This window comes from Pinus tabuliformis, chromosome 5_2 (genome assembly GCF_031772625.1).
Source record: "Pinus tabuliformis cultivar Carrire ecotype Pingquan chromosome 5_2, CPIR1, whole genome shotgun sequence".
Lineage (NCBI taxonomy): Eukaryota > Viridiplantae > Streptophyta > Pinopsida > Pinales > Pinaceae > Pinus > Pinus tabuliformis.
The window spans coordinates 743,194,961-743,216,009 of record NC_142306.1 but is presented as its reverse complement, the minus strand read 5'-3'; positions in this window follow the sequence as shown (position 1 = coordinate 743,216,009).

Below are 21,049 nucleotides of genomic sequence, written 5' to 3'. Positions count from 1 at the left end.
TACGCATCAAACGGAGATCGTATGCCAAAGTTACGACCCCAATAAATTGATGTACCAATTTACCCAAACGGGGCCCACAATTTGGCGTTTCATCTTCTAGGGTTAGGTTTTGGGATGTGAAGGGTTTTCCATTGTTTCGCAACAATAAATAGGCCTTCGAGCCTCATTGTAACACAGTTTTTAGAACAGTTCAGAGGCATGTAGCCACCACATCTCTTCTCAGAGATAAGCTACCATCGCCCTAGCTGGTTTATTTCCATTTCTGGTTGTAAGCATATTTCAGTATTTTCCATTAATGGAATGAAGTATTATTTCCGCTGCATCTTTATGTATATGGCTATCTTTGTATTTTATTGCATTCTTGTTTAAATCCGGATCAACCGAACAAGGACTTCTTAGGATTTAAGGAAATACCATACTTTCTGCAGGTTAAAAACACTTGTCTCAAACGATCTAAATGTTGCTGATCTGATTTAGAAAACACAGTAAGATCATCTAGATATATGACTAGAAAATAGTGAATTTCTTTTGCGAAAGCTATGTCCATTGCTTGTTGGAATGTTTCCCCTACATTCTTCAACCCAAATGGCATTTTAACATATTTTAAAGTTCCCCACGGTGTTGTAAAAGTAGTATTTTCCTGGTCATCAGGATGGACTAAAATCTGGTTAAAGCCTGAGAACCCATCCAAAAGCGAGATCCTAGAGGCACTTACTACCCTTTGTAAAATATGGTCCATCTTAGGTAACGGGTAGTGGTCTTTCAAAGAATCCTTATTTACATTCCTTAAATCAACACACAATCTGATTTCTCTTGTTTTCTTCCTAGTGGGCACTACATTAGACACCCATTCTGAAAATATGATAGGGGAAATTATCCCAGCTTCATACATTCTTTTGACTTCTTTTTCAATTAAAGGGAGTAGTAAAGGGTTGACCCTTCTGAGTTTTTGCTTGAATGGTTTCTGATTTTCTTTGAGGGGTATTGTATGTTGAATCACAGAGGTGTCATAAGATTTGAGATCTTCATAGCTCCAAACAAAAACATCCTGGAATTCCTTGAACAGTTCAACATATTTAAGCTTTTGGTCAGGGGGCAGAGTTTTGGATAGTTTTATCATTTTAGGATTTTCTTCAGTTCCTATGTTACAGTCCTCAATGTCTACGTTTAGAGGCTGCATTTTGGGTTTCTTTTGGATATCATTAGAATCAAAGAAGTCTTCCAAAGGAGTTAATCCTGTAGGCAAATAATTGTCTTTTAAGTTAATGACTTCAGATTCCCCTCCAATAATCTCATCCATGTCTATTTCTTTAAGATATTGCAACTTTTCCTTGGTAAATTTCGTTGGGTGAAGTATTTGAGTTGCAGTTTCTGCTGAAATGTTTGTTTGAATTTTATCCATTTGATCCACCTCACTAATAGTGTCCATGTCTATATTAGTGTTAGAAAACTCTTCTTCCAGGGTCAAGAAATTGTTAATCTGAATATCATTGTCAAACACTTTCAAGTTCCTTACATTTTCTGGTATGGTTGGCCTGTGTCTAATCTCAGCTGTAAACTGATGATTGGGTTCAAATGGCAGTTTACAAGTGTTGGCAAATGTTGCTAAACTATGAGCATGCAAATTGTGTTTTCTTGGAATTTTGGCCAGCTGTGTTTCTAGAAATGTATTGAGGATTTCGATTGTTGACACTCTGTAAGATCTTAATCTGGGATCATTTATGAGGAAGTTTCCTTTTATCTGTTGTATGACTAAATCAGAGTCTCCCAAAAATGATACCCTGACTGCCCCTAAACTTTTGATCAATTTAAGTCCTAACAGGAGGGCTTCATACTCAGCGATATTATTGGTACATCTGAAGTTCAATCTGTAGGCATGGCCTTCAACATGATCATTTTCAAGGTTATGCACCCAAATCCCTGCTCCTACCCCTAATTTATTAGCTGAACCATCAAATTATAAATACCATAGGATCTCATGTTCATGGTTAGTCTTAGGGGTCTCAAAAATTTGTTTACTAGGGAGATCTAGCTTTTTAGTTTCAACTAGTTTCTCTTGAGTGTCTGATATATCACTGTTCTCAGAAATTTCTTGAATTTGAACACTAGCCTTTTGATTTCTAATTTCTTCTTGTTCTAATGCTAAAACCTTGACATTAGTTGGAGGATTAACTTCAGCATTGTATAGAATGAAGGAGTCCATGTTAGAGTGCATGGAATAGATGGGAAAATTCTGGGGTTTGTCATGGCTGCTCACCACGTATTTCATTAAGGTTTCTCGATACAATCTCTTTGGTTGACCAAATACTGATACGGTAGCATAGGACATGTCCAACTGTAAAGATCCTTGGAGTTTTGCACCCCAAGATCTAAACAACAACATGCCATATTTTGGTGGAATATCAGCTACCACTACATCCATTAAAATGGTCTTGGCAGGGTATTGAAGTAATGATACACATAAATCTTTGATCAACCCTAAACATCTGACTTGGCTTGAGTCAAAAGAGAACAAGTCTTTGTATAGCCTGGTAATATCTAGGTCCAACTTCTCCATTACAGATTTAGGCATTAAGTTATGAGAAGCTCCAGAATCAAACATGGCATTCTAAAGTATTTTATCGTGTATGTTTAGACTTACATAGAAAGGAGGAACCCCTCCATCTATTGATTTTCCATTTACCTCAGGGTAAAAAATTAATTCAGGCTGGTCATCCAAGACATTTACTGAATCTTTGTTTTCTGAAATTTGGAGTGATCTGTAGATTTGACCTCTATAGGCATCATGTTTAGCCAATTCTGACAATGGGATAGCTATCTTTAATTTTCCAATTTCGGTCTCAAGATTGAAAAGTTTTTCAATTTGGAATTTTGTATTTGGGACCGTGAGATTGTCTTTTTCTGCTGTATTTTCAGTGCTTTTTCTTTTTCAGGAGTGGTGTTAAGAGCTGAAGTTGCTTCCAACTCAATTTTTGGAGGTTCTTCCACATTTCTTTTGGGAGGAGTGGAAGTGGAAGGTTGTCTATTAGGTGGTTGATCGTCTGATACATCTTCAACTGTTGGATTTCTTGGGTTAGGCGTTGTTCTAGGAAACATTTGTACAGGGGGGTTCTTGATCTTAGCTTTGTTTGATTGCTTGGTATCTTTCTGTTTATTGTTTTCAAGGACATCTATCCTTCTGCTCCTGAGATTGTACTGCTTGCGAACTTCATAGATGGTTGTATCATATCCCTCCCTAAAATCAAATGATTCACTTGATTGAATTTGGAATTGATTAAGAGTGTGAGCCTCTTGGTCTTCTTGGGTCAAGAAAATTTTTTGCTCACTATTGAGACCCATTAAGTTAATTTGAGTATCTTATGTTGGTTCGCTAGAAGTTGAAGCTTCAGCATAATTTTCGTGGAATGGAGGTCTAATGTTTTGGTCAGGCCCAGCCTTTCCAGTATTAGGGTTCTGGTTTTTCCTGAAATTTGGATTTCTCCTAGTGTTGCTTGGTTGACCATCCCAAGGGGATTTCCTCTCAATTGTTTCTACTCTATCACCAAGTCTATCCATTCCTTTAATAATAGCATCTAATTTTTGTTCAAAGGTAGAAGGTTCCTCTTTGAAAGGTATCCTCCTTTCAGCTCTAGCTCGAGTTCATTTAGAAATCAGATTGGCCTCAATGCTGACAGCTATACTCTGCATCTCTTCTAAGTTTCGAGGAGCTCTTTCCCTAAGCTGGTATGCCATATCAGAGTCAAATGCATCAAGGAATTTGATTAAGGCCAAATCTGGAGGAGGTCTGAGATATTAAGGAATAACATTGTATACATTATTAAATCTTGTAAAGTAATCTTGAACAGTTTCTTGTGGGCCTCTTTTCAAGTTTTCATATTTTGATAAAATGTGTAGAGGGTCCTTCTTCTTTTCGCATATGTTCAAGAAGGCCTGATAAAGAGCCTATGGGTCATTGATAGTGTTTGCAGGGAGTGCTCTAAACCAGGTTCTAACATCTCCAGTTAAACTTTGAACAAATACTTTCATTCTGACATCATCATCATCATCAATTTCATAGTTTTCAAAATAATCAGTGATTTTCTTAGTATGTTGTTGAGCTGTGTAAGTGCCAGTACCGTCAAAATAAGTGATTTTACTTTGATAATCCTGAGGCATGGCCCCCGGATTTGTAGGTAATTGCAGGGGAGCATATCGGTTTGCCATATTTGCAGAGATAAGTGTGACAACTGGAAGAGCAGGGATAATAGTGGAAATGTATGTTGTATATGGGGGAGTGGAAAGGAGGGTTTGAAGTGCTGATGGTGCACTTGAAGAAGCTGCAGTAATGGCAGAAAGGATTGGTGTTTTTCCATAAGTAAGCTCCGATTGGATAGGGTTCTGTAGATGTTGATCAAGGCGTGAACCAATAGAATGTTCCTGGCTCTCCTGGCTTCTAAGGATCTTAGGAATCAGATTAGGATTCTCAAACACAGGTGGGGGATTTGGATCAGGATTTGATCTGGTGTAACGGATATTTTTCTTTAGAGCCAGTTTCTGAGTATGTTTTTGGTTTTTTCTTTGGAATAGTTTTAACAATACAACTTTAACAGTATCTTCTAGGAACTTTTAGATGAGGGGATTATGAACTTTCCTAAAGATCTATTAAAACAAGGAACTGATCAAGTATTTGAGACAACTGTTCAATACATAAACTAGACTGGAGATAGACTGAAGTAGCATTCATTTATTTCTGCAATTGAAAAGCAAAGCAGTTTCAAAGGCTACCTGGCAAACTTCAGGCTCCATCTGTAGCTTATGAAATAAACAATAGTAAGAAACAATTATTCAGGTCCCCAGTGGAGTCACCAATGATGTTATCACTCAGGTTGTTCCCAAAAGTTGTAAGAAAGGGAATATGGCCGAGGTAACCACATACCAATCTTTTAGATACAGATTCTAGCCAGTCTACATCCAAAGAGGGCTCTCTCTTTATAATTTAGCTTTGTTTTGAAAGGTGTTAGGCTAGTTATGAAGTACAAGGGTTTTGTTTTATGTTTGGGTGGTGGAAAAACTCAATAGAACAGTGAGGCAAAACATGAAAAGTTCAGTCCATTGGGCATGATGGAGTCGAAGAAGGATAGCTTCCTGGATTCAGTATCTACTGAGGATGGCATTGTTAGCACTCAGGTTGTTCCCCAAAGTTGTAAGAAAGGGAATATGGCCGAGGTAACCACAGACCAATATTTTAGATACAGATTCTAGCCAATATGCATCCAGAGAGAGCTCTCTCTTTATAATTTAGCTTTGTTTTGAGGTATATTAGGCTAGCTACGAAGTGCAAGGTTTTTGTCTTGAGTTTGGTTGGAGGGATGGAGATTCAATAGAACAGTGAGGTAAAACTGAAGAGTTTCAGTCCATTGGGCATGATGGAGTCGAAGAAGGATAACTTCCTAAATTAGGTTTCTTATCAGAGGGGGTATCATAGAGCAAGGTACTCAAATATGGAACAATTGATATGCTGGAATCAGATGGAATGGAGTCAATTGGGTGAAGGGCAGTTAAGAATCCTTCATGATATTTGACAGAGGGAAAATGGATGATTACTTGTTAAGGAGAAATTAAGAATTCCTTAGCAAATATTCAAGATGAAAGAATCATGGGAAACATGAGAAATTAAGAATTCACTATTTATTCTAATTCTAAAGAAAACATAGAAGATAACAAAGATTGAAGACAGAGTGCAGTCAAGCAAATTCTGAATTATTCTTTTTCTTTATTATTGAGATCAGGAAACATAGATGATATAATAAACATAGAAACTGTAAACACAAGTTAGAAGGGACTTATTGATCCATAAGATGATTCAAGAATTCTGTAACATGGTCTTGAGCATCAATTCCTCATTCAGTAAACCAGACAAAAATGGTTCCAACGGCCTTTTATTCCAGAAAACTTCAGTATTACAGTCAAAGACTATGAACATCCACCAACCAACAACAAACCCAAATACTTCGTATGGGGGGGTATTTGTACAAAAATATCAAATATCTTACAAAATATCTGAAGAAGATAATATCTGATGATGACTAATGCTTTTTACAAAGATAGAGACAGACAGTTTCAAAAACAAGGGAACAATAAATTGATGCAATAAATTGATGCTGTGCTGGATGTTCCGTCTTTATGAGATGTACTAGAGGTAGGTGCTGCAAGTCGGTTCATGGCCGTCTTCTACTAATACTCTGTTCCGGTTGTTCTGCCTTGGCTGGACTTTCTTTGACCCTGATGTGATGCGCTTTGACCCGCATGACTCTGATTCATTTCTGTTCTCCGCATTATAGTAGATGGTCCAAATTTTCAATTGACCGAAGATAAGTTTATAGGATCTCTAACATACTTTGCCACCACTCCGGTCCTGGTAATTTATGTCTCTGAAACTTCCTTAAAGTTTCGTCAACCTCTTTGTATCTGAAGAAATTAGGTGGGATGGTGAACAGATGCTTCACCTCGTGCTCTATGTAGAATAAATTTTCCAGGCTGTCCTATAGGGCTTGGCCAAAGGGAAGTGCCTTCTCTCCTGAAGTACTTGATGATGTATTAACTTGATCAACAGCATATGTATTCAATTTATGTACATAGTCTTTGTGTTTCATCAGACGATCATTACTTCCCAAAGGACTTGGTAAACCTTTTTCATGCAAGACTGTAAACTTTTTTGTGAAAGAATTAATCTCTACCTGCATGTCCTGGCATCTTCTTTCCAAATTTTGCATTAGAGTTCTCATGGTTAGAACTCTCTTGATGTCTAGAATGGTGCCTGTTCTGTCTCTAATTTCTAGTGCTTCCAATTCTTCACTAGTCTTGGTGTTCAAAAAATGTATTAGCCGGTTAGCTTGCTCAGGCATCTATCCCAATAAAGCTCTTGTTTTTTGAATCTCCACTTGGGCCACTCTTATCAAGTCAATCTGCTCATAAATGGTTTGGATAGACCTCCACACATCACTAAGGGATTGAGTAATGTTGGTCCACAAAATTCCTCTGATTTCTTCTAGAGGCTTATTCAGAGAGAGATCCTTTTATAATGCTCACACCTTGTTGTCCAATGTTTTGATCTCCCTTGTTTTCTCTGCCACATTCATCTTGGATTTATCATAACTCTATTCAACTTTTGCGAATTTTTCTTTTACTTGCTTCAGCTTTGACACTTGGAGTTTCAATTCCTCCATGGCTTTCATTAATTGCTCTGTGCTCATACATGTACTGTTGCCTAGTGCTGCTTTTGCTGATGTTGCTCCTGTGATGACCTCTGTTGTTGATGCCGGGACAGTGGGAGGAAATGCTGTTATAAGTGTGGAGGGGGCAGTAGTGACTGTTGGGGCTACTTCAAGTGGCTGGGAGGTCGACTCTCCTGCTTTTATTGTAGAGCTTTCTCCAATGTCTGCTCTGTCTCACCCAATCTCTCATTCAGTATCATGAGCAAGTCCATCATGTCCTCTTCAGATTTCTATTGGACAACTTCTGCAGTCTTTGGATGCATAGAAGGAGGCAGTTTTAGCTGTTTTCTTAGGGCAGCAATGTCCTCTTCTTTCTTTTTCATCAGTGCCTTTATGCCTTTGGCATCTTTGGGGTCATGTCCTAGTTCAATGATAATTTCTTCCAAGAATTTGATCCTGTTGTCCTTTGCTAGAGAAGAAGCTTTCTCCAAATATAACTGAGCAGAGGTATTATTCAAGGAGTTTTGCAATTTATGAGCTAACATAGCTTTATCAGTTAGTGTGGAGTATACCATCTCTCTAGTCTGTTTATGCAGCTCAATATGGTCTAAGGGATGAATGTCCTTGGCCAAAACCTCCAGATTTGTCCCGATGTAATCAGTTGCTGATTGTGGTTGCTGCACCTTGGGCTTGAAATAACTCATGATCATTTTGCCCTCTTTTATGTCATATGCTGACATTAATCTTTGTTGTTTTGTGGGGGGAATTTTAAGATACTAGTTGTAAATCTGCAACCTTAGTGGGTCGTTTCTAGCCTTTATCTCTGTGAATGTTCTTTTGATGTTAGAGGTCTGCATACTTGGTGGCCTAGTGGATGAAACTTCCACACTATGCTGCCTTTCTAGCTCTTGCCTATGTGAGCTAGTTGATGTTTCCACCACCGGGGATGTCTGCTGGCTGGCTGTCCTTTCTCCTCTTAGAATTTCTATTGTTTCTTCAATGATTTCCTCTTTAGACAAATGATTCAGTATTTTCCTTTTTCCCCTTGGTTGTTCTGCAGGCCCACTGATAGGTGTGGCTTCTTCCCTACCTCTTTTCTTGCCTTTTTCCTCATTTAGAGGAGTCTGTAATGCAGGAATCTATGCTGATTTGCTTTGGACTGGAGGAATTTGCCCCTGTTGATCAGTCATTGCTTGCTGCTCCATGCCTGCCACTTCCTTGCCCTTAGAAGACCCTGTAACTGGTGTGTTGGTCTCTTGTACAGGTTGCTGTAAAGTTCCAGCAAAGGATGTACCCACTCCGGTTTGCTGAGGCAGCTTGAAAGATACATGTTCAAAAGAATTCAGGTCAAGGGTCTTTTCAAGATCTTTCATAGCTTTTTCCATTTTTTCTTGTTCAGTAATCTCTTCTATTAATGTACCCTCTACCCACTCATCCTAATTAGAAAATTGTTATATTTTAGGGATCCTATGATGTATGTAAGCTGATAGCCTATTTCTTACTTTTCTGTCACTTATAAAGCTATTTGGGTCATATGGCACCCACCAGAAACTTTTCTTCAATTTAAGTTCTTCCCCTAACATCTTATCAGCATCTTCCCATGCCTCCCTCTCATCGATGATAAAAGGGCCTCACTCGTTTCTTATTCTCAGCTGAGCCTTTTTCTTTACATTGCAAAAGTGGGTTAAATCTGCATTGATAAGTTGCCTGAAATACTCCAGTGCAAACAGTCTCATGGGCACATATTTGGGCAGCTTGTAAGGGCATAGTTCACAACCATAAATTATGATTTCCGTGTGATTCTGGTAGAGGTACCAGTCACCTATTTTGTAGTTTTTGGAAAGTTGTAAAATCTTCTTTATATCACCAGAGAGCCTAGGAGGATGAGCTCCTATCAATAAAGTGGAGGTTGGATGTACAAACAAGTCAATGAATTCACAGTAGGTATAAGGGGATTCACAAACATTGTGGAAGACTGAGGTCCAAAAGATCACAGACCTCCACTCTCCTTTGGAATCCAATTTCCTGAAGGGAAATGAAAAGCTATTTGGCTGATAATATAGCAGAAGGTGATATATGAATGAGGTGTACTTGAAGACTCTTTCTCTGTCGAGATTTATGAACTGCTCATTGATTTTATTAGCAATGAAAGAGGCATAATCATATTTGATAGCAGGGGGCTATCCTAGGGTAAACATTGACAGCATAACTAAGATGGTCTCATCAACAAATTCACTGGTTTTGAATCCCAAGATAAAGGATATCATGTCAAGAATAAGCCTACCAGTTTCAGTAAACCAGGGATGTACATAGAGAGGTGGGCCTTGGGGCTGGCAATCTAGTTTCATGAATAATCGAGCAATCCGGGTTATTTTTGAATTGGGCAATTGAGAGCCTTGCTCAAGCAAAAATCCCATGGAAAGAGGAGCAAGGGGCTGAGTGGGATGGAAGTGTAACATCTCATTGATAGATTCATCAGTTATGTAAAAGAGAATAGTCTGGGATGGGGTCATAACTGCTTTACTGACAGGGTCATAGTTTGCACAATGATGGTGAATAATATCTGGGAATAATACCTGGGAAGATTAGTTTCCCATATTCCAAAGATATCATAGTTGCTCAGATGACTATTCCTAATTCGTCAAAATGCCTGGAGATGGTTCATATCACCAGATAACTCTTTAATTTGAAAATCTCTGGCAGCCAAGGGTAACCAATCTTGGTCTTTATGAGGTGCATTTAGGGGTGCCACATTGAGGGCCACGGGAGCTTCCATATGTGGTTCTTGTATTTTTAAACTGGAGGTTGGGCTTTTGTAGGAAAATGGGAAAAACAGCAGTGGTTCTGGTGTCCTTGTATGGAAACTGTGAACTGTTTTCAGCTTGAATTTGGCTCTTTTAACTAAAATTCACAGAGGAAAAACGAAATTACAGGTTCGGGAAGTGAAAACAGGGTAAATACCTGTATTTAGGACAAAAACAGTGCGATTCAGAGATTGACCGACGAGTTGCAGAGCATGACACTGTAATTTTTTGGCTGGGTGGCAGACTGGGTGCTCACGCAATCAACAAACGTAATGTGCATGGAAACAGTTCGTAGAGAAAGTGAATGAAAATGAAATTTTCCCGATAATTTAACAAAATTTGGCTTTGGCGGGTAATTTTGACATTTAATGACAGATGACGTCAGCGAGGAGACAGGTTGTCGTTTAGCGGGGGTACGGAATGGTGACGTGGAGGTGACGTGGTCATGATGTCAGCTGAGGGCCAGCGGGAGGGCGGTAAGCGGTTTTGGCCCGCACCGCTTATGGGCAGTAAGCACGGCGGGAGTGCGCCACACGTCCAAGGTACGGGCGGCAATACCACAGTTCCCCGCTTTTTAAACATCGAATGGAAGGGGGGGCGCGATATAGATGTTAGCCGTCCAATGGGAGGGCGCCAATCGGACGGTTGGCGCTCACTGGAGGTGATGGAGGGTTACGCGCGGGCCTGACCCATCAAATCAAATTTTTTAACATTTTCGAGACTTGATTTATTGGTCTGTGGGGTTTGTTTAAGTCAGGTTATTAATTAACCAGACGTTAATTAACCCTATGAGTGCACGCAGGTTAGGTTATTAAAGGTTTCGAATGAACCATTAATCCCTACTTAAAACAGAAATATGGTCGTAATCGACTGGGGGCAAGATTATTACATATTGGGGGTTTTTATGTGATATATACACAATATGGGTAGGGGTATTTACAAGGGATTTAATATTATAATATATAATAGTTAATATGAGTAATGATGTGAAAATAGGCGCTAAGTTGTAAAGTTTTAACAACTTAGGCTTAAGGGAAAACGTTCACATGTGATTTTGTACAACCCCTTAAGTATAAAAGTTTTACTTAAGTCTATTATGAAATGAAATGGCGTAATTTGGGAAATTGAGCAGATCTCAATACCTCTTGGGGAAATTAGTAAATGATATGAGAAAATAAGGAGGGAGAATTAGTTATGCTTTGCTTGGCCTGTAACCAGACATCTGCCATGCTACTTATGATAACAATAAGATGAACATTTTAAGAGACAAGATTAATCATAAGCATGCTTCTGCAACATCAAAACTGCCTACCCCAGCCTACTGTGCCTAACATTTTTTCTTCCTTTGCCATTGGGTGCACTTGGACTGGCAAACCCTCATAAATATTCTCTTCTTTTCTTTACATTGTAAGCCTACCTAAATCTACACTTATTTCTTCCAAGGGCTCAGATTGAACAGTTGAGCTCCTTTCCTTCTCTACCTATCTACTTATCTGCCAAGATTAAACATTTTGGGCAGATTTTATTCTCTATCTCTAAACAGGAAATTGAAACATGAACAAGCCAAGATTAAGCTGTTTGGCCATCCATGAACTGTGGCAAGAGTGAACAAACTACACACCACCAGATGATTGCAAAAATAGAATAGGAGTGGTGTTTTGGGCTTGCACACTTTCCTGGTCTATTTGATTTGGGGTTCATTTCTTTTCCTTTTTTTGACCATCTTATTCTTTTTACCCTTTGATTTCTCTTTTAGGGCATGCCCTCTTTTCAATTTATTTTTTTTTTTAAATTTTTTTGATCTTTCACAATATGGAAACCTGTACAGCAAGGAAAGGATGAACATATTAGGTATTTTAACCAATGAATCATGAAATATGACACCTATTGGTATAGGAGCATAACATTGGCTCCACTTGGGGATGGATTTTCCTGGTGAAAAGTCAAGAACAGCAGATCAGATGGCCTTCTAAACAACTCTCGCTGCACTCTGAAATCTTCATTTGTTGTAAGTAAACAAGACTATACAAAGGACCATGTAACATATATACATTTCTCTTGAGCTAAAAACAAAAATAGTAAAATTCCTTCACTGTTTCTCAAAACTTTCTGCCCATTCCTTCCTATTCTTATTACTGTGGAAAGTTGTATAAACTGAATTTTGTTATATACAAGTTAGAGTGAGGATATATCAACAAAGTGGATCAAAATAGTGTTTTAGCATCCAACCATTCACTGGTCCATCTTCTGCTTTTGTACCATCCAAGCTTTTCAGAAAGTAAGTATTGTTGCCTTGTGAAGCCTGAATGATAAAAGGTCCCTTCCATAGGAAGTCAAACTTCCCATGTTTTCCTTTGTCTTCTCTTCAGGAATCTCATTTCAAGACTTTGTCTCCTATGAAGAAATCTTCTGCCTTGGTCCTTTTATCAAATATCTTCTTGAGTTTTTCTTGTAGCACTTGAGATCTTTGATATACCTCTTCTCTAGTTTGTTGCAAATGTATAGTCTGATTTATCCTTCTTTGAATGCCATTGGGCTGTACCTGAGCTTCTTGCAGTAATTTCATTACAGGTATTCCTAAGGATGAAGGAAATACAGCCTCCATACCATAGACAAGCTCATAGGGACTAGTTCCAATGGATCTCTTGGTAGTTAATCTGTCTGACCTTAGTGCATTGATGAGTTTCTTATGCCATTTTTTCTTGTTTTCTTCCAATACTTTCTTAATAATATTGATCAGGCTTTTATTGGAGGACTCAGCTAGACCATTACCTTGAGGGTAATAAGTTGTGGAATGGCCTAAAGGGATGTGGTACTTATGACAAAAACTGATCATTCTCTTGGATTTGAAAGCAGCAGCATTATCAGTTATAATGTTTTCAGGACAGCCAAATCTAGACAAGATGTTGGCTTCTAAGAATTGAATGATCACTGAATCATTGGCTTGTCTGCAAGGGATGGCTTCTATCCATTTGGTGAAATAGTCTGTGGCAGGGAGGATCCGTTTATGTTGGCCAGAAGAGGGTGGGTGAATTTCCCCAATGAAGTCTAAACCCCATTGTTGAAATGGTCTTTCAGTGGAAATTGGTCTAAGGGGTAAAGGTAGAAGTTTCCTCTTGCCTTCAAAAATTTGACATTTATGGAAAGCAGTAACAAACTTTTTGACATCAGCAAACAAGGTTGGCCAGTAAAATCCAGCCCTTAGAATTTTTTCAGCAGTTGATTTCTAGTACAAGTGTCCACCACATTCCCCTGTATGAAATTCTTTGAGTACCTTGTCAGCTTCATATTTTATTAGACAATTTAATAGAACACCTTCATGACTTTCCAAAAAAGAGCACCATCAAAAATACAAAATTTGAAAGCCTTCATTTTTATAAACCTTTTCTTTGTTCTGGACAACCCTGGAGGAGCCTGCAGGTTTAATAATACATAACATATATGAGCCTACCAAGGTGATTCTAGGAAGGCCTGGCTGATTTGTGGAGTCGCCATCTGCTGTTCATTATCTAGTTCATTGATATCCAAGGCTTGGCAATTAGTTTCAGTCATGAGTTTAGCCAATCCCTGTCCTTTTATAAGCTTTGTAGGTTTTATTTCAATATCATACTCTAATATAGTAGCAATCCATTTACCTCTTTTGCCTTCAATCCCCTCTTGGGTCAGGATATCTTTGACAACAGCATTTGGTACATAGGCTATTATATGAGAGTATAATATGTAGACTCTGAAATCTTTGATGGCTTTCACAAGTGCATAAGCTTGTTTTTCCATGATTAGGTATTTTAGTGGTGCATCCCTGAGCACTTTACTAAAGAAGGCTATGGGTTTTTCACATCCTTGATCATCTTTCTGTAGTAAAACAATAGCAATAGTGTGTTCTGATGCAAATGAAAATATTATGAAGTCTCTGTCAAACTTTGGGCTTGTAAGGACTGGTGTTTTGGTCAAAGCCATTTTGATTTCTTCAAATGCTTGTTTAGCTTCTACTGTCCATTTAATCTTGGAATCCTTTTTCAGCATATTGTTCAACAATCTGATTAGCTCATCCAAATTGGGTATGAATCTTCTTAAAAAGTTAATTTTCCCTAGGAAAGCTTGAAGTTCTTTTATATTTCTGGGGTGGGGTATTTGTAAAATGGCTTCTATTCGGTCAGAATCAATTTTAATGCCATCTTTTAAGATTTGTGGCCCAACAGTTTGCCCTCCTCTAGACTGAATAATGACTTCTTTGGGTTTAATGATATACCATACTTTCTGCATGTTAAAAACACTTGTCTCAGATGATCTAAATGCTGCTGATCTGATTTGGAAAATACATTGAGATCATCTAAGTATATGACTAGAAAATCATGAATTTCTTTAGCAAAAGCTATGTCCATTGCACGTTGGAAGTTTTCCCCTACATTCTTGAGTCCAAATGGCATTTTGACATATTTGAATGTTCCCCATGGGGTTGTAAAAGCAGTCTTTTCCTGATCATCGGGATGAACTAGAATCTGGTTGAAGCCCAAGAACCATCCAGCAGTGAAATTATAGAGGCACCTACTACCCTTTGTAGAATGTGGTCCATCTTAGGTAAGGGGTAGTGGTCTTTTAAAGAGACTTTATTTACATTCCTTAAATCCACACACAATCTAATTTCTCCTATTTTCTTCCTAGTGGACACTAAATTAGACACCCATTCTGAAAATCTGATAGGTGCAATTATCCCAGCTTCATACATTCTTTTGACTTCTTTTTCAATTAAAGGGAGTAGCACAGGGTTAACCCTTCTGAATTTCTGTTTGAATGGTTTTTGATTTTCTTTGAGGGGTATTGTATGTTGAATCACAGAGGTGTCATAAGATTTGAGATCTTCATAGCTCCATGCAAAAACATCATGGAATTCTTTGAACGATTCAACATATTTAAGCTTTTGGTCAGGGGGCAGAGTTTTGGATAGTTTTATCATTTTAGGATTTTCTTCAGTTCCTATGTTACAGTCCTCAATGTCTGCGCTTAGAGGATGCATTTTGGGTTTCTTTGGAATATCATTGGAATCAAAGAAATCATCCAACAGAGTTAATCCTGTGGGAAAATAATTATCCTTTAAGTCAATAAATTCATATTCTAGTTCAATGACCTCATCAAGCTTTATTTCTTTAAGATCTTGCAACTTTTCCTTGGTAAATTTTGTTGGGTGTAGCAATTGAGTTGCATTTTCTGCTAAAATGTTTGTTTCAATTTTATCTATTTGATCAACATAATTAACAACATTCATGTCTATATAAGTGCCAGAAAACTCTTCTGCAAGTGTCAAGAAAATCTGAGTATCATTGTCAAACACTTGCCAATTCTTTATATTGTCTGGTATGGTTGGCCTGTGCCTAATCTCTACTGTAAACTAATGATTGGGTTCAAAAGGCAGTTTGCAAGTGCTGGTAAATGTTGCCAAACTATGAGCATGCAAATTTTGTTTTCTTGGAATTTTGGCAAGTTGTGTTTCAAAAAATGTATTAAGGATTTCGTTTGTTGCCCCTCTGTAAGATCTCAATCTGGGATCATTTGTGAGGAAGTTCCCTTTCATCTGTTGAATGACTAAATCAGAATCTCCCAAAACTGATATCCTGACTGCTCCTAAATTTTTGATCAATTTAAGTCCTAGCAACAGCGCTTCATATTCAGCCATATTATTAGTACACCTAAAATTCAATCTGTAAGCATGCCCTTCAGCATGATCATTTTCTAGATTGTGTACCCAAATACTTGCTCTCGCTCCTAATTTATTGACTGATCCATCAAATTCCAAGTACCAAAGGATCTCATGATTATATTTGGTAACAGGAGTTTCAATAATCTGTTTGCTAGGGAGATATGGATTTTTGGTTTCATCTAGTTTCTCTTGAGTGTCTGTTACATCAATTATTTCAGAAATTTCTTGGGTTTGAGCACTAGACTTTCATTCATGATTTTTGCTTGTTTTAATGCTAAAGCCTTGACATCAGTTGAAGGATAAAATTCAGCATTGTATAGGATGAAGGAGTCTATGTCAGAATGCATGGAATAGATGGGAAAATTTTGGGGTTTCTCTTGGCTATTGACCATGTATTTCATCAAGGTTTCTCGATACAATCTCTTTTGCTGACCAAATATTGAAATGGTAGCATAGGACATGTCGAGCTGTAGAGATCCCTGGAGTTTTGCACCCCAAGATCTAGACAGCAACATGCCATATTTTGGTGGTATGTCAGCTACCACTACATCCATTAAAATTGTCTTGGCAGGGTATTGAACTAATGCTACACATAAATCTTTGATCAATCCTAGAAATCTGACCTGGCTTGAATCAAAAGAGAACAAGTCTTTGTATGGCCTGGTGATATCTAGGTCCAACTTCTCCATCACAGATTTAGGCATTAAGTTATGAGAAGCACCAAAATCAAACATGGCATTATGAAGTATTTTATCATGAATGTTTAGACTTACATAGAAAGGAGGAACCCCTCCATCTACTGATTTACCATTTACCTCAAGGCCAAAAAATAATTTAGGCTGGTCATCAAGGACATTTACTGCATCTCTATTTTCTGAAATCTGAAGTGATCTACTGAATTGTTCTCTATAGACATCATGTTTAGCCAATTCTGACAATGGCATGGCTATCTTTAATTTTCCTATTTCGGTCTCAAGGTTGAAAGGTTTTTCTGTTTGAATTTTTGCATTTCGGGCAGTGAGATTTTCCTTTTCTGTTGTATTTTCTGTGTCTTTTTCTTTTCCAGAAGTGTTATTATGGGCTGAAGCTGTTTCCAAATCAATTTCTGGAACTTCTTCCACAGTTTCTTTGGCAGAAATTGAAGTTGAAGGTTGTTGATTGTCTGATACATCTTCAACTGTCGGATTATTTGGGTTAGGATTTGTTCTAGGAAGGGTTTGTACAGGAGGATTCTTGATTTTAGCTTTGCTAGATTGCTTAGTATCGTTCTATTTATTAGTTTCAGGAACACCTATCCTTCTACTCCTCAGATTATATTGATTTTGAACCTCATAGATGGTGGTATCATATCCCTCCCTAAAATCAAATGATTCACCTGATTGAATTTGGAATTGATTAAGAGTGTGAGCCTCTTGGTCTTCTTGGGTCAAGAAAATTTGTTGTTCACTATTGAGACCCATTAAGTTAATTTGAGTATCTTCTATTGGTTCACTGGAGGTTGAAGCTTCAACATAGTTTTCCTAGAATGGGGGCCTAATGTTTTGGTCAGGGCCAGCCTTTCCAGTATTAGGGTTCTGGTTTTTTCTGAAATTTGGATTTCTCTCAATATTGCTCGGTTGACCATCCCAAGGGGTTTTCTTCTCAATTGTTTCTACTCTATCACCAAGTCTATCCATTCCTTTAATAATAGCATCTAATTTTTGTTCAAATGCAAAAGGTTCTTCTTTGAAAGGTGTCCTTCTTTCATCTCTAGCTCGAGCTCATTTGGAAATCAGGTTGGCCTCAACACTAACAATTATACTCTGCATGTCTTTTAAGCTTCGAGGAGCTATTTCCCTTAGCTAATATGCCATATCAGAATCAAATGCATCAGGGAATTTGATCAAGGCTAAATCTGGAGGAGGTCTGAGATTTTGAGGGATAGCATTGTATACATTATTAAATCTGTTACAGTAATCTTGAATAGTTTCTTGCGAACCTCTCTTCAAGTTTTCATATTCTGATAAAATGTGTAGAGGATCCTTCTTCTTTTCCCATCTGTTCAAGAAGGTCTGATAAATGGCTTCTGAGTCGTTGATAGTGTTTGTAGGGAGTGCTCTAAACCAGGTCCTAACATCTCCAGTTAAGTTTTGAACAAATACCTTCATTCTGACATCATCATCATCAATCTCATAGTTCTCAAAATAGTATGTCATCTTATTAGTATGTTGTTGAGCTGTGTAAGTGTCAGTACTATCAAAATAGGTGATTTTTCTTTGATAATCTTGAGGCATGGCCCCTGGATTTGTAGGTAATTGCAGGGGAGCATATCGGTTTTCCATGTTTGCATAAATAAGAGTAACAGCTGGAAGAGAAGGGATAACAGTAGAAATGTAAGTTGAGGATGTGGGAGTGGAAAGAAGGGTTTAGAGTGATGATGGTGAGCTTGAAGAAACTACAGCAATGGCAGAATGGGCTTGTGATTTTCCAGAAGTAAGCTTAGTTTGGATAGGGTTCTGCTGATGTGTGTCAAGGGGTGAACTAACAGAATGTTCTTGGCTCTGATGGCTTCTAAGGATCTTAGGAATCAGATTAGGATTTTCAAAGATGGGCGAGGGTTTAGGATCCGGATTTGATCTGGTGTAACGGATCTTTTTCTTTGGAGCCAGCTTCTGAGTATGTTTTTGGTTTTTCTTGAAATATTTTAACAATACAACTTTGAAGCATCTTCTAGGAAATTTTTGAATGATGGGATTATGAGCTTTCCTGAAGATCTATTAAAACAAGGGACTGATCAAGTATTTGAGACAACTGTTCAATATATAAACTAGATTGGAGATAGACTGAAGCAGCGTTTATTTACTCCTACAATTGCATAGCAAAAGCAGTTTCAAAGACTAGCTGGTTAACTTCAGGCTCCATCTGTAACTTATGAAATAAAAAGCAGTAACAAACAATTATTTAGTTCCCCAGCAGAGTTTCCAATGATGTTAGTACTCAGGTTGTTCCCCAAAGTTGTAAGAAAGGGAATACGACCGAGGTAACAACAGACCAATCTTTTAGATATAGATTCTAGCCAATCTGCATCCAGAGAGAGCTCTCTCTTTATAATTTAACTTTGTTTTGAGGTATATTAGGCTAGCTACGAAGTGCAAGGGTTTTTTCTTGAGTTTGGTTTGAGGGATGGAGATTCAATAGAACAGTGAGGTAAAACCAAAGAGTTTCAGTCCATTGGGCATGATAGAGTCAAAGAAGGATAGCTTCCTGAATTAGGTTTCTTATCAGAGGAGGTATCACAGAGCAAAGTACTCAAATATGGAACAATTTATAGGCTGGAATAAGATGGAATGGAGTCAATTGGGTGAAGGGCAGTTAAGAATCCTTCATCATATTTAACAGAGGGAAAATGGATGATTACTTGTTAAGGAGAAATTAAGAATTCCTTAGCAAATATTCAAGATGAAAGAATCAGGGGAAAGAGGAGCAATCAAGAATTCACTGTTTATTCTAATTCTGAAGAAAACATAGAAGATAACAAAGATTGAAGACAGAGTGCAATCAAGCAAATTCTGAATTATTCTTTTTATTTATTGTTGAGATCAGGAAACACAGATGATATAATAAACATAGAAACTGTAAACACAAGTTAGAAGGGACTTATTGATCCATAAGATGATTCAAGAATTATGTAACATGGTCCTGAGCATCAATTCCTCATTCAGTAAACCAAACAAAAATGGTTCCAACATCATTTTATTCCAGAAAACTTCAGTATTACAGTCAGAGACTATGAACATCCACCAACCAACAACAAACCCAAATACTTCGTCTGGGGGTATTTGTACAAAAATATCAAATATCTTACAAAATATTTGAAGAAGATAATATCTGATGATGATTAATGCGTTTTACAAAGATAGAGACAGACAGTCTCGAAAACAAAGGAACAATAAATTGATGTTGTGCTGGCTGTTCCGTCTTTATGAGATGTACTAGAGGTAGGCGCTGCAAGTCAGTTCACGACCGTCTTCTACTGATACTCTGTGCTGGTTGTTCTTCCTTGGCCGGACTTTCTTTGATCCTGATGTGATGCGCTTTGACCCGCATGACTCTGATTCATTTCTATTCTCCGCATTATAATAGATGGTCCAAATTTTCAATTGACCGAAGATAAGTTTATAGGATCTCTAACATACTTTGCCACCACTTCGGTCCTGGTAATTTATGTCTCTGAAACTTCCTTAAAGTTTCGTCAGCCTCTGTGTATCTGAATAAATTAGGCGAGATGGTGAACAGATGCTTCACCTCGTGCTCTATGTAGAATAAATTTTCCAGGCTATCCTATAGGGCTTGGCCAGAGGGAAGTGCCTTCTCTCCTGAAGTACTTGATGATGTATTAACTTGATCAATAGCATATGTATTCAATTTATGTACATAGTCTTTGTGTTTCATCAGATGATCATTACTTCCCAAAGGACTTGGCAAACCTTTTTTATGCAAGACTGTAAACGTTTCTGTGAAAGAATTAATCTCTACCTGCATGTCCTGGCATCTTCTTTCCAAATTTTACATTACAGTTCTCATGCTTAGAACTCTCTTGATGTCTAGAATGGTGCCTGTTCTGTCTCTGATTTCTAATGCTTCCAATTCTTTACTAGTCTTGGTGTTCAAAAAATGTATTAGCCAGTTAGCTTGCTTAGGCATCTGTCCCAATAAAGCTCTTGTTTTTTGAATCTCCACTTGGGCCACTCTTATCAAGTCAATCTTCTCATAAATGGTTTGGATAGACCTCCACACATAACTAAGGGATTGAGTGATGTTGGTCCACAAAACTCCTCTGATTTCTTATAGAGGTTTATTCAAAGAGAGATCATTTTCTAATTCTCTCACCTTGTTCTCCAATGTTTTGATCTCCCTTGTTTTCTCTGCCACATTCATCTTGGATTTATCATAACTCTTTTCAACTTTTGCCAATTTTTCTTTTACTTGCTTCAACTCTGACACTTGGAGTTTCAATTCCTCCATGGATTTTATTAATTACTTTGTGCTCATACCTGTACTGTTGCCTGGTGCTGCTTCTGCTGATGTTGCTCCTGTGATGACCTCTGCTGTTGATGCCGGGACAGTGGGAGGAAATGTTGTTATAAGTGTGGAGGGGGCAATAGTGACTATTGGGGCTACTTTAGGTGGCTGAGAGGTCGACTCTCCCTACTTTTCTTGTAGATATTTCTCCAATTCTTGCTCTGTCTCACTCAATCTATCATTCAGTCTCATGAGCAAGTCCATCATGTCCTCTTCAAATTTCTATTGGACAACTTCTGCAGTGTGTGGATGCATAGAAGGAGATAGTTTTAGCTGTTTTCTTAGGGCAACAATGT